We start from the raw sequence: 24,803 nt of genomic DNA, 5'->3' as shown, positions 1-24,803 counted from the left end.
ATTTTCTGCTCATGAACATGTATGGAGAACATGTCTTTCACAACACTTTTTTTACTGTCAAAATACTTATTTTCCTATTTTGGTTGTGCTGTTAATGTATTCTTAAATACAGGTACATAAAGATCTCATAGGAATTCAGAGAAAACACAGGTCTGCTTAAGAAAAGTTACCTGGCAATCCAAATGGTTTTGCAGAAATCTGAAACACCTCACTCTAAATACATGGCTGAGTGATAACAGCAGTTTCCTCAGGGGACTGCTGGTATTTCTTTGCCCACAGTGGCTACAAAGTCTGTTAACACCAGCTGCTATTGATTCTTCTATTTCATGGCTGGTCTTCAACTACACAAAGATTAGAGAACAGTCAGGTTAGTAAACATGTTAGTTAATCCCCTCATACCGAAATGGGTCAAAGATCCTTAGATTCTTCTGTAATATTTTGGTTAGCTGTTAAAATTTGACTTTTTGGGGGTGTTGGGGGTTTTTTGTTTTGTTTTTGTTTGGTTTTATTTTGTTTGTTTGTTTGTTTTAAAGAGGACAATGAAAAATATGCCTCAAATAGTAATTCAGCAGTATTTTTTTTAATGGTGATTTAACAAGGGTGTGTTAAAAATTAATCTACTTTCAGTAGGGGAGGTGAGGAAGATACTGATAGTAAAGCAAAGAAGTGGCAAAAGATGGGATTCTCGTGAATTGGCAGTTCTGTTCTAGGTTTTGGAGGGTGAGAAAAAGATGCTGTTTTCTAGCAAAGAAAAGCTGTTTTCTAGCTCTCTTGATTGCTTCATTCATTCTTAAAGGTTGTGTCAATCAGCCATTGGTTTTTGTCAGGGTTAGGATTACCCAATACTACTGTTGTTACGTGGACTTAGTGGGAATGTTCTCTTGTCAAGGCCAGAGTGAGCAAATTCTGGGAACCTTGAAGTGACCAATGACTTTCATTTTCCTTGAACTGACTTTTGACAGATGATGGCTCCAAAGTGGTAAAACCAAAGCAGCAGCTTTGCCAACTTTGTTTTTATTTTCAGTATTTTTTATGTGATGATAGATATATTCCTCCCTCTGATATGTTCTGTTTCTTCTAATACACATTTTACACTGTGATCCCTTCTTTTAATATCCTTTTATTTAGACAAGCAGCCAGCCTTTCTGTAGCAACAGATAGCTGTATAATTTACTGAGAAAATAGTTCCTTTCCTGGATACTTGCTAGTATGAAAGAAGTTTTTATCCTGGGGAGCCAGTCGTTCTAGCCCTGCTACCTGTGGTAGATAAGATATTGCATATTAACTAGAAATTAATAAAGAGAAGAGGCCTCATTTTCACTTGTAGATTCTCCAAGGCACTCATCAGCAGGCTCCTTGGTCGAGAGCTTTTGCCTGGTTTTCAGCTCACAAGCCAATAAAGTTGCAGATATGTGGGAATGCAGTGGGCTGACTTGGTCCACGTGGATTTTACAGATTCATCCCATTAGTAAGGGACAAAGGAATCTTCCCTTTTAGATTTGGGTGGCGGGTTTTTTCCCTATTTGATGTGAACACATGCAGTCAGTGAGATAGCAACCAACCATGTAAAATGAAAGAAGAGAAGGAAAATGCATGACAGTACAGATTTTTAATTTTTTCCATGAAATCTATATATTTCTTTCTCACTAATTTACTATGTTTCAACACAGTGACTTCCTGCTTAATGTGATAGAAAGTATGAAAGCTGTTTATCATTAAAAAATATAACAAATAGCTTGGAATTAAAAAAAAAAACCCAAGCTTTATTACCCTACATTACCAGAACTGTAATTTTTACCCAAGAGAGATGGGAAGGCATCATTTTGAAGCTAAGCATCCCCAAGGATAATACATATGCTATCCAGCAAATATTTGGTTTTCCTTCCTGAGGAAAAGTCCTTCCATGGGAAAACCTGCCCAGTCAGAAATGCTTGCAGAGTGAAAATGCTTACTGCAGAAGGGACAACTTCTGCCTCAGTTTTTCTGAGTGCAATATCACTGCAGTTTAAGATAGGTTTAAATCAATGTGGATGATAGTTAAGTATTCTGGTTTAAAAATGAAAAATTGATTTTCACCAGGAGGATATTTCAATAAGGTCAACAGGGCCATGACAATTGAGTAAATCAGCTTTTGTTCACAGTTTACCAAATCTCTGTCACAATAACTTAAGCATGTAAACATTTGTAAAACCAGTTTTCTTTGAGGGAAAAGTGGTAATCGGGGCCTTCTCCTAGAGGGAGAGGAGCTTGGCCCTACTGCTTATATCAATAAGCATTGGTTGAGTTCAAAGGAGCTCTGTGGATTTATATATCCAGAACTCCTGCTCAGGAGATTAGACACCTCTAACCTGTTTTGCTTGCCACCTCTGATACAATGTGGTTCAGATGGTGCAATTTGGTGTCCTCTCTGCCCTGGACAGGTGTTTTAAGGGCTTATTTTACTTATCATTATCCTCCTCTGATTCTGTTAGTAATAAATTCACTTTGCAACTTTAGGTTGAGCCTGTTTTACCCTTGCAGTTTTTTCTCCCCATCCTTATCTCAACTCAGAACCCTTTGATTGTATTTTTCTTTTTCTCTCCAGTGCCCAGTTGTGGCAGGGGAGGGTGAGCAAGCAGCTTTTGTGGGCACCTGGCATTGAGCGAGCCAATGCCAGTCAAACCATAACAGATGCCTAATCCTGAAATTCAGCCTTGAATAATGTGCATGGTTTTACTGCCTGTAAGCTTGTGTTTGTAGTTTCTCAACTTTCTGACCCACCTGAAAGTGCCACAAACCTGATCTGATGTGATGAGGTGGGGAGCTGTGAGGAGCTGTGTAAGACTCCCAAGGTCCCACACAATTTTATGGGTTACCACGAAGAGCAGCTCCTTACTGGGTCTGGAGAGCAAGGTGATGCACCTGGAAGAACCTTACTGGGAAGATGCTGATGGCTGTGCTCTCAGTCCTGTTTTCTCCTGAGGGTGGGATCCATTGGGATGTGTCCATTTCCCCTGCCAAACCCTCAGCCCAGTGCAAGGGTCAGTGAGAGGCTGCCTGAGCTCATCCTGCTGCTGGTCTCAGCAGGATGCTGAGAGCTGTTTCTTATCCTTGTTGCTGTCCTGCTGCTTGAGGCCAGTGGAGTGTATGCATTTTGTAAATGCAAAACTGGATCTAAGTTCTGGTAACTCCTGCAACAGGGAACAGGTAGTTTTTTTCCCCTGGGCACTTGCAAAAATCTAACAGCTGTGGGATAAGCGAGGTATGTATTCATCCAACCAATCAGTGGGAATAAGGGGAAACATCCCAGATTTTCATGAAGCAAACTAAACCCTACCTTTTCTGGCTTACCTGTTTCTAGTTAGCACAAAAGTCTCTAGGTTTGCTCTGTTTTCCTAGGAACTGTTTTTCTGTTGTCACAATCAAAGTGAATTTCAGGTTTCATGAACTTCCTTTCACCTGATTAGATGTAAGCAGTTCTAGGAAGCTGTTCTTCCTTTTATCCTGGAAAGTTTAAAAATGTGAGAATCAGTAATACAAAGTTGTAGGTATCAGGGAAAGTTGTTGGTGTCTTCAGAGAATATTGTGTTTCTGAGTGGAGCTGATTGATATGGAAATGCTGTGCAGTGTAATATTCACACTATCTCTGTACACATTTTACAAGTGGTGAGCACGGTGATTTTTTTTTTTTTTTGTCTGCAAGTTTTGACAAGAGAAAACTCTAAATGCAACTTCTCTATGACTTCAGTGATTGTAGCATGGGGAATGCAGATGATGGGGAAGGGTTGTACCCAATTAGCTTCTTTTATCTAGCTGGGGTCTGCCAACAGTAGGAGTATAGTATAGGAAAGCAGAGTAGGAATTGACTCTGAAGGAGGAGCTTAGCAGAAATCACAGCCAGAGACTATTTGAACTGATTGACTGTGCAGCTGAAACCTGAATTAACACCACTAGATGAGAAAGCTCTTCTTGGGGACTGCTCTGACAAACCTGCATTTTAAACTCCAGTGCAGTTCTGCAAAGCTCTCTGTCTTTGTTGGTCTCCTGATAATTTCTTCCTTGCTCAACATACCATGAAAAAGTTTAACCTTCCCTATCCAAACAGGCACACACTTGAAAACTGAAAGAGCCTGCTGAAGTTTCTTCTACCAGACTAGATGTGTTCAGGTTTTTGGTGGCCACTTGAGACTTTAAGCTCCTGCTTGGGGAATGGAGTGTCAGCTCTCCCAGCCAAAGGTGTGCTGGGGCTGTGGGGTGGAGCTGTTTGCAGCCTCCCATCACTGACACATCCTCCCCACCTCGAGGAACAGTCCTACAAGGCAACCTCTTTGTGACACAGGTGCTCATTTAATTTCAGCCCTTGCTCACATGCAATGAAGCCAAGTGTGGCTCCTGGGGAATTCTGTTGACTTCAGGAGATTTACTGTGGTGTAAATCAGAGGCCAAGTGACAGAGGAAGCCCATATGTTCTCCTGGAGTGCTGATTATGGGGGAAAGGAGCTGGATCAGAAGAAAATGATTGCACCCAGATTGTTTTCAATGTTTTAATGACTAGCTTAAGGCAGCAAATAAAAACAGAATCAGAGGTGATTTATATTTTTGCTGAAATCTAAATAGGTCTGGCCCTAGGCATTTGCATTTGTTCCTGTCTAACACTGTGGCTGACTTCAAACCTCTTGAACTGCAAGAATTGCTGAAAGCTGCTTGTGTAAGTCAGTGTCAAGACTATCAGAGACAACAGAAAGGGCAGGAGAGGGTATAAGTATGGGAAGAATTGGGCTACAGAAGTGGGTTGCAGAGGAGGAATAACATATTTGTAGAGAAAACACTGCTGTCCATGGGAAATCCCTCCACTCCTCCCCTCCCTGATTAGCAATAGCTCCTCTGATAAAACTATCTTATTGAGATCAAGGATTATTACAGAACCACAGAATATCCTGAATTGGAAGGGACCCACAAGAATTATCAAGTTCAGCTCCTGGCCCTGCACAACACCATGCCCAAGAGTCACACCATGTCCCTGAGAGTGTTGTCCAAACACTTCTTGAATTGTGTCGGGCTTGGTCCTGTGACCACTGCCCTGGGGAGCCTTTTCTAGTGCCCAGCCGCCCTCTGGGTGAAGATCATTTTTCTAATATCTACCCTGATGCCCCTCAGGACACAGCTGGCCCTCCTGGCTGCCAGGGCACTGCTGAATCATGTTCAACTTTCCATCAACCAGGTCCCTTTCTGCAGTGCTGCTTTCCAGCATCTCATTCCCCAGTCTGTCCCTACATCCAGGGTTATCCCACACCAGGTGCAGAATCCAGCACTACCTGTTGTTGAAATTCATATGATTGGCGACTGCCCAGTGCTTTGTCAAGGTCTCTCTGCAGGGCCTCCCTGCCTTTGAGGAGTCAGAGACTCCTCCCAATTTTGTATCATCTGGAAACTTGCTCAGTATCTTTCCCAGTCCTGCATCCAAGTCATTTATGAAGATGTTGAAGAGCACAGAGTCTAAAATTGAGCCCTGTGGAACTCCGGAAGTGACAGGTCTCCAATTTGATGTCACCCCATAATGTGTTTATCTAGCTCTGGACATTTTGTCCAGAAGGATCGTCTGAGAGGCAATACTGAAATCTTTACTGAAATCCAGGAAGATTACATTAGCTGGTGTGCTTGGCCAGCAAGGTTACCCTGTCACTAAGGAAATCAGGTTTGATAAGCAGGACTTCATGAAGCCATGCTGGCCTGTAGCTTGCATCGTCTTTCAGGTGTTTTTCAATACCTCTCAGAATCATCTTCTCCAAACTTTACTAAGCACTGAAGTGAGACTAACAGGCCTGCAGTTTTGGGGTTTCCTTCTTGCCTTTCTCGTCCAGTGGGATCATTCCTCAAGGACCCGGGTGTCTTTAGCTGAGCAGGAGAGGAAAAGGAGCCAAGACTTCAAATTGGACTGAAAAGTTCTGCAGCCTGTCCTGAACTTTCTTTTTTTACTCCCTACTCAAAGTCCCAAACAGAAGGCTGCTTCCAGAAAAAGCAGCACCAGGGTGATTGGCCCCATGCATAGCCAAAACCAGCTGCCATCTAGGGCAGTACCTTTTTAGTTAGGAGAAAAAGACCATAAAATTCCATGACCTGGAGCCCCATATAGAAAGGTTTTTGCTGCTCTTAAGGGAGGAGTTGAAATGTGGCACAGCAACTACTGGGATACATTAAAAGCAGAGAAGCACTCCCTGTCTTTCCACAGGCAGGGCTTGCCATTGCATCTCATTTTTCTCTGTCACAAGAGCAGTCTCCACGACTCTTCAGGGCTGTTTCTGGATCTCTATCCTAGTTTTGTCACTCCAGAGTTTAGTTTTGCTTACTTTGCTGAAATGCATTTCTCTGTGTCTGGCAATAATCCTAAGGACCATGTCATTAGATCAGCAGGCTGGGTCCCAGGTCACCCTGTTTGGGTATATCAGTGTCCTCTAGGATCAGGAAGCTCAGAAATGCCATAGCTAGAAGCCCTGAGCAAGGAAAGAGGGCTGAAGGCCTTTCTATATAGGCAGTGAGGTTGTAAAAAATCTGCACATTAAATAGATGTTTGCTTTATGCAAAAGGAATAGCCCCTCTTGCATTCAAATTCATATCAAAGAGATGGTGAAGTCTGTTCTTCCTCACTCCCTCGGTGATGCGGTGTGGGTGTTTCAGTGACACACTGAGCTCACAGCACCATTTCTCAGCTTCTTGTTAATGCTTGCCACAGTAGAAATCTCATTCATGGATGACACTGATCTTATCACAGATATTGATTCATCAGCCCGAGCTGAGTATTAGCAATGAATTTTGCCTACACAGTTCTTTGATGGCTCTGATGTCTGATACCAGTGCAACAAGCTGGTGTTGGCTGATGTAGAGTGGGTGGTCTCAGTGGACGGTTTTTTTTCAACTGAGGGTTCTCTGTGATTCTGTGATCATGTGTGGGTTTGGATTAAGCATTCTGCATCAAAAAGGCTCCTAATTTTTTTACAGCAGTTTCCACTGAACTCCAAGTGTCTATTACACAACAGCAGATCAAAATGGGGAGGAAGGGTGAGGTGAACTGCAGATATTTGCTGGTATTATTGGAATGATTCTTCCAAACTAAATCTCTCATTAATAAATTCCATTTTAAAAATTTAGTCCTGGAAACTGGAGTTTGGGGTGTATTGAAAAAAACAATACCAGGGAAGGGAATGTTTAGCTGTTGGAATAATTTATGGTTTTGTTTTCATTTGTCTGTTTTCATTCTGTTTGGGGAACATAGGGGAAAACAAGGGAAATTCATAGAAACCATAAGTCATTTTAGATGCTTTAGCTGCTCTTGTGATCTCCAGATTTCCAAGGCTCAGTTAGAAAACAACAGGCCATTTCAGGGAAGGAGGACAGTTCCCTCTTGTACAGGTCAAACCTGACTGGGTAGGGACCATGGGTACTCCCAAGACTTCACAAATTGTGTTTCCCAGAGGACATTTTCCTGTGCCAACAGACTATTTAATAATGCTCATAGCTTTTCAGGACTGAATTTTCTTGCATTTATGTTCATTCATCTACTTCTTGCAGTGATCTCTGTGACCAGATAAGCAATGCCCTGTGGCATTATCTGTTCTCTTCAATACTACTAAATATATATAAATCCATGCAGCAGCTCCTGTCAGAAAACTGCAGGACACAGGCAGAGAGAGATGTGAGAGACAAGGTGTTGTAAGGGACAGCACCATCTGCTTTGTTGACAGCCACTTGTGCAGAGAGGACAAGGCACTGATTAATTTGTCAAGGACTCCTGTGAAGGTCTGTGAAAGGAGGCAGAAATGTGTATGCACAATGCCCAGGGAGGTGTGGGGGGCAGTGAGGTGGCTGTCAAGATCAGAGTGAAGGGTGATAGAGGCTTTCAAAATGGGTATTTGGACATCTCACTTGGAGAATGGGACAAAGGCATTGACACAGCTGGCTGCAAGACCACAATGAGTTACAAGTTGTTGCTGAACAGCAGAGTATAAGTATAGGTAGTTGTTTAGGGTGCACTGTAAGATGTGGAAAAGAAAGTGCAGGCTGGCTGCTAACCCTTGGTTGTTTTTTTTTTTTTTTTTCTTTCACTGAAACCTATGGGTTAGAAGGTCTGGTAATCTCCACTAATTGGAAGTGCTGCTGTCAGGCTCATGTACAAGGGATAAAGGAGCCAGAAGGATGAGGGACTGCCAGGGAGATACAGTGGAGGGATGAGACACACCAGTGGTCAATGAGAGTTTTCACAGCTGCAGTCCACTCTGGGCTTTTTCCCCAGGCTCTGTTCTCCTAAAGCCATGCTATAAAATACAGACAAGTTGTGTAATTAAGCAAATTAAAACCAGTCTGGAGGCACTTGTGTCAGCCTGGCTAACAAAGACAAAAAATGTTTCTTTCACAGAAAAGCTGCAGAAAAGAATTATCTTCTAACAATTGGTGCCAGTACTTTAGATCAAAAGAGAAGTATGATCAAATATGGATGGCAAAGACTGAAAAATTTAGGGAGAATTTTTTGAGGGAAGAGCATTTCGAGCAGACTTGTAACAATCTCAGCACTTTTATAAATTATCTGGAAACAATCTGTAAAGTAGACCTGAAAGATAATGAGTGACATTAACTTTTTGGGCAATTCAACATTGCCTATTTGTGGTATTAGTTATCTGTGGATCAACAAAAAATAACAGGTGAAGACCCCTAACTCACAACAGCTCAGTTCTGGGCTTTTAAGTCTTACACTGACAGTTTATGGCAAGGGTCCACTGCTGAAATAAGTCCATCTGGCATGGCATATTTGAGTCCTCTAGAGAAGCTTCCATATGGGGTCAAAGAAGCAAAGAGGAATGCTCTCCCATCCTCAGCACTGCATTTTTGAAAATGAAGAGATTAATACCACAAGTACTGTTCCATCCTCTTACAGAGACATGCATATACAAAGAAGAAAAAAAAAAAAAACAAAACAAAAAAAAAACACTAAAAGTGTAAGAGTAACTCAATTTTTATGGACTCCATACCAAGAGTGTACAGACCTTTCAAGACAGGATGCTTTGAACTGGATGTGTACCTTTCTCAAGTCTAATCCAGTGCAGTAGAAGGGTGATGAAAGGGTGGAAGTATTTGAGGTTCTGCTGCTCTGGAATGCTCCCACATTCATTGCCAAGCAAAGTTATGTGGATTCTGTGGAGGGTGGGTACAGCGTGGATTGTGTGCAGAGACATTAATCACAGAACAGGTGTAAATTAAAGGAAACTTCCAATTTTCTGCCAATTATAAGGAAACCAGATGCTTAATGAAAGGAATTTCATTTCAAACTCATTGCATTGCAAGCAACCCAACAGAGCAGTGCAGTCTGCTCTTCCATAGACAGGCAAAGAGGGACTGGAGCACAGATCCCTTTCACTTCCACACCAAGTCTTTACTAATCCCATGATTACAATGAAGATTTATCTCAGTCACAAATGCCTAATCAGACTTCTAAAATACTACCCAGCAGCAGGATTGACATTGGAGCTCTGGAGACAGACCTCTGCCAAAGTGTAATTGCAGGACTGGGGTCTTAGGTTAATCAGAAGTTTGTTCCCAAATCTGATCAAACTATGAAAAAAATTCAGTGGCTTTGGATTAGACCTTCATTTATGCTGTTTAGCTACCATGCATCAGATTGATTTCTAACTGGCTGGCTTAGTAGGTTTTAAGATGTGAGTGCCCACCTTCTTCAGGTTTTAGCCTGGAAGATTCAAGTCACTTGGGAAAAGTATTTCATAATTACTGTGAATCCATGTTATAAAAAAATCATCTCATGATAAACACATTTTTCTTTCTGATTTTTCAAGAGGAAGGAGGAGGAAAGCTGAAGTTACTGGACAAAATTTTGGCAGTATTTTAAAATAATCTGTGGAGAGTGGATTTTACTCTAGGTTTGGGGTGGCATAGGTTTGGGAGTTTTTTTGAGTGGTGTTCTTGTTTTGATTTGACTTTTTTGTTTGGTTTGGGTTGTTTGTGGTTGATTTTCTTAAACGTTTCTTATTATTTTTCTTTCTGATGCTTAATGAAGTTTTGGCTGGTAAAATGCCTCATGAGACATCCCAGGCAATTCACCCTGTGTTTTATGTGCTATCAAAATTCATGGCTCCAGCCTGTGCAGCTGCTTGCTGTCAGGTTCAAACATCCTGAGCATCCATGCCCCCAAGTGGCTCCTGCTGAAGCCTCTGCCATTCATTCAGTGAGGAGATGATCGACTGAGGAGAGCAGCTGACCCTCATGAGGAGGGACTGGGGCTGCCTGACTGATTGTCCACAGGGGCCATTAGGCACTGAGTCAGTCTGTAGGGAAGGAGGATACAACAGGCACTTGGTTTTGTCTTTCTCTGAGCATTTCATTCACATTCCTGCATAACATGTGCTTTGTTTTGCCTTTTTTCCACATAATAAACTGACAATGACTAAGGATTTTACATCTTTTTTCCTTTTGCTTCTCATGTGTTCCTAGAAACTGGAGAGGAAAGTGATGCTTTCAGACAAAGCCAGTTTGTCCTCTACAGAAAAGCTTGGTGCTTTTCTGCATCCAGTGCTAAATCATCTAGAAGTGTCATAACAAACAATTACACCTTGGTGCTTTACATTCTGAGAAAGTGAGAGGGTGGACTTTGGAGCACACTTCTCCTAAATGCATTGGTTTAACTCCACAGCTTCAGGGAATCAGTGCTGCCTCGCAGAGTCAGCTGTGCAGGAGTGCAGCTGCGGAGAGCGTGTGGCACATGCATGTGAGCTGTGCAGTGGCTGCTCAGCGCCTGTCCCGGGCACACGCGGCACCCCTGTGACCCTGGGGACACCAACAGGGCAGTGGCACCAGGAGGTTGCCAGCTTCACACTGGGAAAGGCTGGCAGGAGCTGCCACAAAGCTTCCCCAGCAGGGAGGGAAGCTGGCATGGCTGCAGCAGCTGCTGCCTTTTACCTCAGAGTACCGGCCAGGCCGTGAGGTGCACAGGCCAGCAGGGCCAGAGTGACCTGGGCTAGTGCCCCCATGGCGAGGGCAACCACGAGGGGAAGAAGGACAGCTGGACCTGGGCCAGCGCCGCAAGGGCTTGGCCTTCCCATCCCTGTGCCAGGCTGATGAGTCGAGTTTGCCTGGAGCAGCATGTGGTGTAACCTGACTTTTAGTGCTTGTTTTAAAGTCCAACTCTCTCCACGTGGCAGGATTTTTAAATGACAGGTGTGTGTGCCTCTATGAAAGCATTGCCCTATTTCCCTCAGTGATACTGTCGGGGGAACAGTCAAAAAGAAAGGCAGGAGAGGAGCTGTTGTCACAAAACCACCATTTAAAAAGGATGTCTGTGTCGTGCACAGTTCATCCAGGCAGCTGATTATTTAAGATCATTGTTCAATTTAAAATGACATGAGAATTTGAGCAGAGATTAATATGGTTCTGCACCTGCAGATAGACAAACGTGGGATGGGCAAATCTGTGACATTAAGGAAAAAAATACAGTGTTTAACTCATCTGAGCATTAGGGTCAAGGATTTCCCTATCTCCCACTTCATTACAGCATTTAGTGAAGGGCTCTCTGAGGGCTGCTTTTGTGATCACAGACTGAGTCCTGTGGCAGAACCCAGAGAAATACAACTTTGTATGGCATCCCCAGCAGAGATTTGAGCTGATAACAGTTGTGTTTGTAAACTTAGTGCCCTTTTATGTTACCCTGCACATTAAAAAATGAGCAAATAACACTCAGAATGGATCACCATTAATCCTTCCTTCCCGTAGGAAAGGGATGGACTAAGCAGAGCAGCTCTGATCTTCACTCTGGCACTGCCATATTAAAAGCATTTCAGACATGGGTGCATTTACTATCACCTGAGCTGGAATGGCTGTTTAGCACAAGAGTCTGGTGTAATTTAAAGCCTCTAAACCATAACCACAGAAAATCCCTTTCCTAATTTGGTGCTGGCTCAGGTTCCCAGATGGCTTCAGCATAGCAGCACGTTAGGCCAGATCCAGTCCTGCCTCTGCAGCAAATCCATGAGTCCAGATTATTGTTCTGGTAGTTGTTGGAGGATTTTTTGTGTTTGTGTTTGGGAGGTTTGTTGGTTGGGTTTTATTGTTGCTGGGGTTTGGGGGATTTTGCAGAGGAGGGAGAGGGAGGATGGTGGGGTTGGATATTTTTTTCCTCCCCTTAGGTCATCTGACATTCTTCATTTTTCTGTATAGTTCTTCCTTATGTCTAAATGTGTTTTAGTAGATCTGTTACTCCCTCCTCTGTTTTGGCAGCTGCAAATGGTCTGTCTTCCTCACTCCTCGAAATATTAATAATTGATTTTGAAGAGATCATATTGTTTACTTTCCTTTATAGCTATCCATTGCCTCTTCCTTGTAATTCAAAATTATGCCTTCTGCTCACATCTAGGTTAGTGGCAGCTCTTAACTTGAATACTTTGGCCACCTCTAATGTGATAACAAATTGCCGATTATCAGAGGAGTGGTAGCACTTACTTAGACTCCCCCACACACTAAATCTAGATTAAGGAATTTGAGAAATGAAATGTAGGCAGGAGAATGGTTGGTTCCTTAATCAGAATGCTATTAAACAGCAGAACACAGCCTTTAGTGAAAAAAAAAAAAATCAAAAGAGACATAATTGAATATTTAATATGACAAGTATGATGACATGGACATCTGGAAAAAAAAGCTGATGTTATAGCTTCTCATGTTCTAAAATAATCAAAGAAGAGGACAAGTGAAGTGTGTGTTTCTCCTAATGGTTATAGGAAAACCTATAACAACCTGCCTTTTGTTTCTGACTGCCTTCATGGAGAGTTCTGTCTGTCTACTGACTGTCCCTCGCTGTCCCTCTGCAAAGTGGCTGTAGCAACACCTGGCTCCTTAACTGCACCAGCTCAAACGACTCAGTCTGTGGAGTACCTGGGATTTTTTTCTCAGTTTTTCCTTCCAAATGAATAATAATGTGGTCTTTTTAGTTCTGTATGCTTGGTTTTTTTCCCTTGAGGACATCTTTAATTGAAGTTCATATTTAAGAAGGGATTCTGTTTTCATGTCTTCAAGTTCATTTGTAAGAATGACCATTTTAGGACATCAATTCCTGTTACTTTAGTTCTATTCCATGCCTTAGAATTTTTCTTAAACTTTAATTTTGGACTCAAGAAGTCTCTGGATGTAAGAATCTCTTCTTATAGAAACACACATTTTTATTTGCATACAGAAAGATACAGAATATCTGAAAAACATAGCAGTGTATATGGATGCTAGGAAAACAAAGAGGAACTTGCAAAATAAACCATGTGATCTGATGGTTGATGTGAGGATAGGAAAAATTATAATGTCTTTTGAATGATTGTGTTAAGAATGAGTTTTAGGGTTTTGCTTGGAATTAATTTTGGAAGCACTCCTTTTTGCTTCTAACTTGCCACAGAGCAGTACTAACTCTTTCTTCTGTATTTTTTTTCCCTGTCTGAAAGAGCAGAAAGAGGCACTTCTATTTATTTATAATCTCTTAAACTGAGATACATAGCCTGGTGTTCTTGGCAGATTGCATAAAAGGCCCATCTATGAACCAATAAAGAAATGCTCCAGATTGATTAGACACTGTATAAGGCTTAGGCTGAGGAGAGCTGGCCCAAATCCATTTTAAGTTAGGTACAGGTCTGATTTATGCTTCATCCCAGCCTGCCTTTTCCTGCCTTCAGCTGCAGTTCATTGAAGCTGTTGTCTAGGATACGGGCAGGCTTAGTTTATTCAGCCCACGGTTTAAATGCAGAAAGAAGGATAGTTTGGGGGCTGATGCAACATCCATGTGGCATTTGACAAGTCACTTATCAGAGCTGGTTTCATCTTTCATGTGGGAAGGTGCATGTATTTAGGAGGGACCTTGGAAATACAGTGCTAGAGACCACAACAGGTGAAAGAGAGAGAAACAGATAACATCCTGATGGATGCACCCTACAACTGCATCCTCTGGGTTTTCTCTTGGTGCTGCCCAGCTGACAGTGGGGATCAAATCTTCCACTTTATTTACCTATTTCACTCAAGTTTAAAACTTCCTGCCATCCTGGATAGTCCTAGAGACCTGAGAAGCTGTAGAGAGCCTCCAGGGACCATCCCAAGCTGCAGGACACGAGCATCTGTGTCTGTGGTCATCTATCATGACTGGGTGAGGATTTGAAAGCCACATTCTGTATGCTGTGTCACCACTGAGCAGCTTTCCTTGGCTGTAATGGCACAGCCAGCATGTGAGGAAGAGGAAGGGTAATGTTCTGTTCATGGGCTTTCCTTGCTAGGTAATTATGGTGAGGAAGCAGGAGCCCACCATTTTCTGCTTGCTTCTATTGAGGATCATGGAGCTTCTGCTATGACCACTTCCATTAGGGAGAACCTTCATTTAAGGAAATGGAATCTCCTGTGTCACAAAACCTCATAAAATTAATATTTTTATTATTTAATTTTTTAAAATAATTTTATATTAAAAATATTTTAAATAATTTTTATTAAATTATGCAGGTGATTTATTTGGAGACATGGGATTTTCTAAAAAGTTGGTGAGTTCAGGCTAATATGTAGGGGCTTGTGCAAGTCAGCCTTTCCCTTCCTCCAATGCAGGAGTTTTTGATGGCATGCTAAACAAACTTCCAAGCAAAACAATTAGCCAGTATCTCTGGAAAGCAGTGCTCTGCCTCTCTGAGCACACAGGAAAGGTCTGGTAAGACTTTCTGAGCAATAGAGCTTTAATCAACATCCTGCACAGAAGAAACTGCAGGGGAAACTATATTATTTTGCACCATTTCTCTAAAGATAAGCAAGGAAAAAAAAAAAGCAAACAACAAATCCCCAATAATCACAGCTCATAAATTCTTCATCGTGTGAACAGTCCTTAGGTAGATACATCCACCATGGGAGGTGTGTGACAGCTTCTAGGCACAAACTGCTGCCCTCTGTGTGGCCTACAAATTGCTGTGTACACTGGCAAACACTCTGCTGATGGGTTGGGCTGTTTAACAGGAAAGAGCTCTTGACTGAAAACAGGCCATTTTTCCCCTTCAAAGCAGATGTATTTTCTCATCACCACCTTTCATAGTAATTCAGGGATACTGTTTGCTGTGCCAGCATCATTTTCCCTGGCTGTTTAATAACCGTGCTCCGAAACAGAGCTGCAGAGTATCTCATTATTCTGCTCCAAAGGTAGGAGAGGAAGGGTAGATGTGAAGAAAAACATGTTTCTGAGCATGTCATAAGTAAGGTTATGCTGCCAGCTGCAGTATGGTATCTGAGATACTGCAGTCAGTACCCCTGCAGCAGCTGTAGGAGAGGAATGAAATGAGAGGAAAGAAAAATCAACATGGAAAAACATTATTGATTTCTTTTCTGCAGCACTGAGTTTAACCTGAGTTTAATACTACTTGAATTTAAAATATTTGGGAGCTGCTGCTTGCTAATCCATCTGCAGAGTCAGATGAAAGCTCCTATTCGTTATCTCTGGAGGATTTGCAAAATCAGAAAGAGTTAATGCTGGAGAAGGCTCTCCTGATGTTCCCCAGTGCCTCAGAAAGGAGACTTGTTGACTCACATGTCCATGAGGGAAGTCAGACCATTTTGAAATGTTATGAAAGCAGCATCCAAGGCAAGCTCCACTGCTGAGAGAAATGTCCTTCAGAGCAGTGCAGGTGCCTAAAGCACAAGGAAGAACTGTGGAGTAAAACACCCTGCAAAGACACGTGAGCTGTGGATCAGCTTTCCCAGTATGAAATCTGCAGTCTGGGTTTGTTCTTGGCAGTGCTGCTGGCTCTGTCTGTCAGCCTGGCCACCCAGGGCCAGAGGGGCAGAAGCAGCAGCTCAGAGAGGCCATGGGGTAAAGGCTGGAGGGGTGGCACTGCCATCAGCTGGCACTGCTGATGTGCCCCAGCAGGGACCAACCAGTCCTAGGGCAGAGAGAATCAACAGGCACTGCTGAAATGTTTGGCTTTTGCCTTTTTGCCTCTCATTTCTCACAGTTTTCTTCAGGGCACAGGTCTGGCCTTAATCTGCTCACTGTGAAAGTCCAGGGACGTGCTTGGACATGACACCAGGTCTTTCCAGCTTCTCTACATAAATCACACTAATTTAAAATAAATTTCTAATGGGAATATTTGACATAAAATGTTTCAGATGGCAGAGCATTTCCCACCACATGCTATGTCTTTCTTTCTGGAAACTAGTACCACAGGAAAGCCTGAAAATTGCTTTCTTGTAATGGGACTGCCTTCTTTTCCCTAGGTTTGCATTGATTTTTCTATCATTTTCATCCATGAGTTAGAGGACATTTCAGTCCTGTCACTCCAGCATCTGAAAAGGTAAAGCCTTCTGCCTATGGTACTGCAATGACTATTTCAGCATGGCTAGAATTAGTTGTAAAAAGTATTTCAAAGGTGTTTTTAGGATGACTTTAGTTTTTAGCTGTCTCTTTAAAAACAAACAAAATTTTAAAAATTACAGAAAGTAATATAAAAGGATTACTAGGAAAAATGTGGACACTCTCTGGAAGGAAATGGGAGACCTGGTTACCCAAGATATAAAGTCTGAGGTCCTCAAGGACTTTGTCTTCCTCAGTCTTCACTGGCCATGAAGTTCAAGAAGGCCAAGACAAGGTCCTGCACCTTGGTCAGGGCAATCCCAAGTACAAACAGGCTGGGTGGAGAAGGGGTTGAGAGCAGCCCTGAGGAGAAGGTGTTGGGAGTGCTGGTTGACAAGAAGCACCCAGCAGTGCTTGCAGTCCTTAAAGCCAGCTGTGTCTGGGGCTGTATCCCAAGCACTGAGGGCAGCAGCTTGAAGGAGGTCATTCATTGTTCCCCCCACTCTGTTCTGGTGAGCCCCCACCTGGAGTACATCCCTGAGATATGGGGCCCCCAGCATAAGAAGGATGTGGATGTGTTGGAAAGAGGCCAGAGGAGACCACAGGGATGACCAAAGGGATGGGGCACCTCTCCCATGGAAATGAGCTGAAAAAGTAGGTGTTACTCATCCTGGAGAAGAGAAGGTTACAGGGATACTTTGGAGAAGCCTTACAGCACCTAAAGGTAATCAATAAGAAAGATGGGAGAGACTTTTTACAAGGACATGTAGTGATAGGACAAGAGTTAACGGCATTAAACTGAAGGAGGGCAGGTTTAGGTTATATATGATGGAGAAATCCTTCACTGTGAGGGTGGTGAGGCACTGGAACAGGTTGCCCAGAGAAGCTGTGGATGCTCCATCCCTGGGAGAGTTCAAGGCCAGGCTGGATGGAGCTTTGAGCAGCCTGGTCTAGTGGGAGGTGCCTTTGGCAGAGGGGTTGGAACCAGGTTGGTCCCTTCTAAATCAAATTATTCTATGATTCTGTGACAGACACACCAGTGGCCCTTAGGCATGGAGCTGTACAGCACAGCAGCAGCACAGTGAGGACCGAGTAAAGCCAAAAAAAACACAAGGTCGGGGAAAACTTGATAGTGTTCAGCCCATGGATTTTTGACTTGAGGAAATTTTGTCATGAGATACATCATATTTTGGCTGCTAACATTTTTATCTTTTTTTTAACACCACAAAATATTTGAGACTAGCATGAGCAGAAAAGAAGCTAATAGGCATTTTAACCAGGTGTTTTAATGAGTAGTAAATTAAGCAATTACAGAATCAAGAAAGAACCTTGCATTTTGGGATCACTGGTTCAGTCCCTACCAAGACCAGCAACAACCCTGGGGGTTCTACTTGCTTGTTGATTATTTCTCTGCACCTCACAGAGAAGGTGGAAAAGATTTTTTTTTTTTCCAGATGCTTTTTCTCTCTGTGTTGCTGGCAGACTCTGTTGGGAGCCCAGGGACCTGGCTAGGGCTGGCCATTATTCCCACAGCTAAGCCAGGATATGGATAGGATAAGTTGCTCCTACACTGAAGCCTTCATATCTGACTCCCTTCACAGCTGGTTTTCCTCCCTTCATTTACTTACTTTCTTTAACAGCAAGAAAAAAAAGTTACTTTCTATTGCTAAGACAGTAAAGTGGGTATGCAGTTGCTTAGTATAGCTGAGGCATTCAGGAGCATCAATCAGCAGGTCCAAAACATTGGTACTTTCATAACACCTGTTAGAATATTTAAGATGGAAAATCTTGCAGCAAATGAGATGAGCCTCTTTCAAAAGGTCTCTTTGTTTTTTAAAGCTTTTGGAAGTCTCCTGAGACATGAGCCCAGAAGGCTGCCCATTTAATAAATGAGAGACCAAATTTTGTTTAATATTGTCTGTTTCAGAGAAGATGCTCCTGGCAGATGCTGTTTATTGAAACAAAAGCTTGATGGGTTTTGCTAATGATGGTGTATCCTACAAAATATTTATGTTCTGGGAATACTCAGAGTTGTGATCTTTTGGTAGGAGTTTTTATTGATGGAGTCTAGGACCCCATTATGGCAAATTTATCCTTTCCTTAGAGTTATATATATAAAACCTTTTCTCTGTCATTAGTCTTCCTGTCTCCGAAATGAGAATTAGCATTGCAGGATATTATGGTATGGGTGAAAAGATGAATCATTACTCTTTGGAAAGGTAATTAACCTCCAAAGGCATCTGCCAGAGAGCTGCCATTATACCATCAGCTGCACTCTGTTTCAGTTTTAGCCTTTCCCTGTCCTCCTCCAGCTCTCAGAGGTGCGTTGTTTATCTGCTCAGTTCCGTGCAGGCAGGAAGATGGATCCCTTCAGCACAACACCTGCGAGGAGCAGGGTGACAAATGCGGGGCTTTCAGCAGACTGACGCCCTGTGCTTTGCTCTCTTGCCATCAGGCTGCAGAGCAGAGCTGTGACCTTGGAGTGCACCTGAGCAGGTGCTGGCAACATCCAGGGATGCTGATTAATTGTACTGGCTCAGGCAGGGAGGGCTGCTCGTTAATCCAAGCCTGTGCCAAGGAAAGAGGAGACCCTTAGGACAGGGCCCTTAGGCAAGCCCTGCTGGTCTGTGTCATAGAGAGGCAGCTGTACAAAAGGCACATTGACTCTGGGGGAGAGGGAAGGGGGAAGAGCATCTCTCTCGCTGGAAGCTCAGGTTTGAATCCTGGTAGGAGTGTTCTGCAGCACTGAGAGAGAAATACTTAGCCTGTCTACAGGCACTTGTTTGATACTAAACAAGAAACACTGTTCCAAACAGAGATGATTAATGGCGACAGAAAAATTTAGGAACTGGGTGGAAAGCTTTATTCTGCCTTGATCACAATTACCCATTATGTCAGTAGGTTCTGAGTTTTTCAGACTAATGGTAGGTGTACACTCACACAAACATGTAACTGTGCACTGATCTCACCCTCAAGGGACTGTGGATTTATCTCTAATGCTGTCAGATTTATTTATAAAAGATAAAGTACACTTACAAATGCTCCATTGTGCTCTGTTATTTGGAACAGAGTGAAACCTGGTCCCAATGGATAAGGCATAATGGAAGAGGGTTTTTAAGTCTTTGCCCTCCCAAATGAAGAGATTTTTAATTGAAACTTTTGAGTTTCTACCAGCATGCATTAAAAAAGGAAAAAACAGTGAGGATTTCATACAGAATTCCTGGCAAAGAATGTACAGTGTGTCACAATGCTGAAGGTGTGCTCAACCTCGTATGACAATGATAGCAATAACCAGTCCTTTGCTACTGCTTCTGTTGCAATGCATGTTTTCCTCTTAAGACAATTTGGGTCTCTCTTACCCTTCAGTGACCAAATTTTAGTTTAGCTTTTCCATAACAAAGAGCTAGGAAGATGTTGGAGATGCTCAAGACACATCTCAAATAGGAAAGACTTTCATGCTTCCTGGGTGTCTTGTCTTTCTGGATACTCCTGATTTTCTCCTGGACACTTCTACATGTTATTGCCTACCTAGGTGTGTACATACAGTCTCCAGTGCTGTAGAGAATGTTTCAGCTAGTTCAGGAAAGATTTCCAGAAACTTTTGAGGGGTTTTCTCCCTCCTCCTATATGGTTGTTGCAGCATGTGCATCCATATGTTGTGCCACAGCTGTACATGCCTTTGCCTTCCCCATCCATAATGTGGTTGGATTTTTGTGCAGATGGGCATGTGAATATCTGTTTGTAGAAAAAGCATGGCTTCTTGTACAAAAATCTCTGCTTTCATAAGAAGCCCGTTGTTCTCAGCAGATAGTGAGCTCTCTTTAATCCTCGGCTCTTCAGTAAGAGCCAAATGCCACAGTGACAGAATTAAATTCACTTTAGTATAAAGACACTAAATGCATCTAAGCAGTGCTTGAAGCTTTCAGGTATGGGCAAGTGCTGCTGCATAAAAAAACAGCAATTGTTTCCAAACTCTCTTAGTGATTTTTATTTCACTGTCGATATTACATTCAAAGCATGAAATGATGCACCTCCTGAAGTGCAATTCTCATTTGAATCCATGGGTTCCAGCCTCTCCCAGTCAGTGGGAGTCTCTGCATTGATCTTGGCAGGCTCTTGCCAAGTGTAGGCAGAAAAGACTGATTTTGTCACCAGAATGATGAGCAAGCTGCACCCCCTCTTCTGTTATTGAGAGCTCAGCTCACACAGGCATTCTCCTCAGGTTCTTGTTCTGTTCCAGGTAGTAATTCGATTTCACATGTACATCCTTACATCCCTGTGCAATCCTTGCCTGGTAGGTAATGCTTTGTAAACAGCCATCCTTTGCCAGAGCAGTGCTTTCCCAGATCTTTGAGCCTGAGAGTTTCTGCAGGGGAAGCATTTCCTCCCAGCAAACTCTTTTTTATGTCCTGACAAATGGCTCTACTAAAAGAATCGTGAATTTGTGTGAGTTTGTTTCTCTTTTCTGCCTCTGTTGCTTGAGGTGTTCTCAGGAAGGTCAACTGACCTTTATCAAGCCCTGGCCACTGGCAAGATGATATCCATAGTGAATGTACTTCAAGCAGCCAGTGCTCCAGCATGAGTGGTTTAACATCTGACCCCTTCAATACAAATAGTGCAAGACACAGAAGATACTTGATTCCTTTTCCTAGAGAGCAAACTCTGTGTACCAGATAGGGTGTAAAATATCATATACTGATGATCTAGCTAGAAGAATAATGCATCCAGTCCTAAACTTGGTTAAACATAATAGTTCTTCCAGTTTGTTTAGGCTTTTCACTATATGTGTGACCTGTACTGCTGTCTGAAAAGATGCAAAAGTTACTAATTTCCTGATATTTTTTAGGTTTTTTTCTGATGTAACTTGCCCTACCCTCTAAAGGAGAAATACCTTCGTTAAATCATTAGTATATGGAAGAGCAAAAAAGAAGGCAAATAACAGCCTTGAGGCTGTAACATGTACTTTTCACTTTCTGTGATACAGGACATAACATCACATGCTCCACATTGACCAGGGTTTTTTATAACACTTAGGTTGTGTTCCTCCATATCATGATGGAAATTAAGCAGAGGTGAAACACCAAAGGGAGGGTGTGCCCTGTGTGATGAGAGCTGACTGCAAGGTGCCAACACAGCAGTCTAGGCCTTGAGTACAGTGAGGTGGAGCATTCATTAAGTGCTTCCTCACTACTCTCGCCTATTTTAATCCATGGTTCTTTTCTTAAAATTAAGAAAATGGCCCATATTAAGCCAAGTACAATACAAACATGTTTACTGAAGTAACCCTTTGTCTACCTTAGGGTTTTTTCCACATGAGCTGTCAGGCCAGCCAAACGCAGACTGTGCCACAGGGAAATGTTTTTGGGAAATAACTGTTCCTCCCTGTGTTTGAGGGAACAAAAATGGGAAGATCCCTTCTAAAAGGGAAAGGCTCATGCATTGGCTTTATAATTTTTATATTTGCATGTGTTATGACATTTTACTCTCTTAGCAATAGCATGGTTTTCTGTTCATTGTGAGGGGTATTTATTGCACTCTCCCTGAGGTTTTCATGTCCAATTGTCTCTTTGGGGAGAAACAGTTGAAGTTTTGAGGTGGACTAGGCTTCTAGTTTAGTGTCATCTAACACCTTTTAAAGGAATTATATCTTTCTTTGAGCACTGAAACTGAGATTTTATGAGGTATCATTTAGATAGGGAGAGACCACCCGTGCTCACTCCAGTGTCTCTGCTTTCTCATTTGTAGAGTTTGTCCAAAAGTGCTTCTGTTTCATGCTATATTCATAGCTGACCTAAAATTTACTTGGTCTTCTGCTGTTGCACATTGTTACTGAGTTTTATGGCAGAAAGAGTGGTCTGGATTGGTTGTTTGGGATTAAAACTGACTCTCCTTCCTCACTCCCTGGTTCAGCCAGTGCTTTGCAGCTGTCCTGTGACACGGGGTGGTACATGGGTTTCCTTCTCTCTGAGATCTGATTTTAAAATTCAGATTTTAATCTGAATTAAAATCACTCTCTGTAGAATTTAGCTTTCTTTGAAAACTGAAATAGTTGGCCTACTCTGTGCAGAAGATGTTGTTAAGTGATGTATTTTTTTAACAAGAATAGTTCTGTAACTATTTTTGTGCTTTCTGCAAGGCAGCCATTTTTTCAAACACAGCAGTGAGGACAAAGCCAAACAGATTGTGCAGTAACAGCTATAGCTAATCAAAGAAACAGGAGAAAGTAGAATTTAATGAAGAAAAAGTCACAGCAAATGTATCAGGAAAGGACCTACACTAAGTAGTCACCTACCAGGGGATGTACCTGCCCCAGTGATTCTGTGTATATGATGTAGCTAACTCAGTTGCTAAAGGAAACTTCCATTTCAAACACCTGATACGAATCTGTGTGTTTCAGGTTGGTTTGGATGAAAACCAAAGGTGCAAAGTGTTCGTTCTGTTCTGATAGGCCAAGTTAAGGTTTAAAACTCAAGCAGGTTTCAAAGGCACATTCCTATCTGGGCCATTTGGGTTTTGGCTCCTTTAAGCTGCTCAGTGTTTGAGGGGAGCAGGCTTGACCTATGCTCTGAGTCAGGTGGCAGCCATGCAGTTGCATCAGCAGAACACCTAAATTAGGATAACATATGCAACTGAGTCTCCCCACAGCATCCAGTGAGCTGCAAGAGTTTGCAGGTGCTCACCTGCACAGGACTGGCATGCTCTGATCTCCTTTTGAATGACAATCATCTTTGTGGTGCCAGAGAAGTCTCCATCTCTGTTAAAGCACAAGCTGCTGTCTGTTCTGCATTCTGGAAACAGAGGTTTGGGGTCTATGGGACTTAAACCTCTATTAGATATTCTTATCTCAGCAGTATTTGCTGGGATTTTGGTGTTGGGGTGAGTTTGTTCTGGAGACTTGTTAGTTTTACTTTGTTCTTAGGAGTGAAGTGGTTCTTCATGTGATGGCACAATAACCCTTTTGGTAGGGATTTTACACTGACATCTGATCATTATATGCAGGTAGATTTATTGTTGGATATAATTTTAAGGACAACTAGACTTTGAAATACTCCCTTCTGTGACCAGAGCATACACAAGAAAAGTAATAGTAATATTTCCAAAAAATCATTTGAAACACCTTCTTATACTCAGAAAATTATGATCATCTATTCCCTGTTCCTAATTCAGTACTCATCCTGATTTAGAGATTTTAATTTTACTTGTAATGTTATTACCAGTTGTTAAATTATAGAAGTCTATTTTTCTTCTGTACCTCTGAACTAGATAAATGCAAAATCAGAAGTTGCTTGAACTCATTTGAGATTAAATAAAAGAAAAATGAGAGAGGAGCTTGAGGAGGTGGAAGTATTTCAGGATGTTATCACATATTGCCTGAGCACTTAGATTCCAAGATGATGCATACCTAAAAATGCCAAAGACAGATGTATCTGGCATTATCTCACCCTCTAAATGCTTGGTAAAATTACAGAAAAACTGAAACAATAGAGAAAAGGGGGGTTTTCTTCTTTTTATACCTCCACCTGTGACAGTTACCCTTAAGAAAGCCTGTCACATCTTTTGATAAAAGGTCCATCTTCAGTTTTAAATGGGTACTATCTATGCTGAAGCACAGATTCAAAAGCACTTTCTACAAACAGTCCCTCGGGAGCTTTTAGCTCCCTGCTAACACAATAAGAAAAGTCAGCTCCTGGGTCAGGCTGCCCTTGTCAGAGCTGTGCCACGCGGGTCCCTGGCAAGGTGCTGCCAGGTGGGCACAGGGCACGGCGGCTCACGGGGCAGCTCCCAGCCCTTCTGCACACAGAATCCTTCCAGTCCTCGTCTCTCCTTGAGAGGCTGAGGCAACACTGTGGAAGTAAATGGAGCCGCACTCCGCTCACACAAGCAATTCTAGGAGTGTGTCAGATAAATGTACGTGGCTCTGAACAAAATTAAGCAAGAATTAAGGCCAGCTCCTCCCCAGGTGTAGCATGGTGCAGCGCCTTGCGCTCTCAGGGGACTGTGACTATATCCATGTGAGGATCTGTCCCCAGCGTGCTGTGAGCAGACAGGCATCTGTCCCTGCCCTCTGCAGGAGCAGGTGTAGGAGTTTGGATGAGAGGGAAGCCTGTAATGATCCTCGTCTTTCTCTGACCCCTCCTTTTAGCATAGACTTACCCAGGACACTTGCTTGCAGAAAATGCTTTTTAGTTTTGTTTAGTGGTGAAAACTCCCTGAATGCTGAAGAAGGGCACTGTTTTTCTCTACCACACATGCTTTGTGTCCAGTAGAAATTGATTTAAAAACAAACAAACAGAAAAAAACCTGTCCTGGGAGCCATCCAGGATGAATTTACTGAATCGTTCATGTGGAAGGGAATGGAAAGGTCTGCATCCTGCTGGTTACTTTTCAGCAGCACAGGAGAAAGGCAGTGATGGACAGAGGCATGTGTGTGAACAGGAGGAAACAAGGATCTCTGTGTGGCTGCAGGATATAAGGAGAAACA

The 24,803-nt window shown here is 42.5% G+C and overlaps 1 long non-coding RNA gene across 1 annotated transcript in view; it reads left to right on the top strand.

Annotated features, from left to right (window-relative positions):
• LOC144246566 (uncharacterized) overlaps window positions 1-24,803 on the top strand; it is a 63,843-nt gene that overhangs the window by 5,587 nt on the left and 33,453 nt on the right. The window contains exon 1 of the long non-coding RNA XR_013340224.2: window positions 1-24,803. This exon is cut by the window's left edge and continues 5,587 nt beyond it. This is a non-coding gene — a long non-coding RNA (uncharacterized LOC144246566).

This window comes from Lonchura striata, chromosome 6 (assembly GCF_050655825.1).
Source record: "Lonchura striata isolate lonStrDom1 chromosome 6, ASM5065582v1, whole genome shotgun sequence".
Classification (NCBI taxonomy): domain Eukaryota; kingdom Metazoa; phylum Chordata; class Aves; order Passeriformes; family Estrildidae; genus Lonchura; species Lonchura striata.
This window is presented reverse-complemented; position numbering and strand designations above follow the sequence as displayed.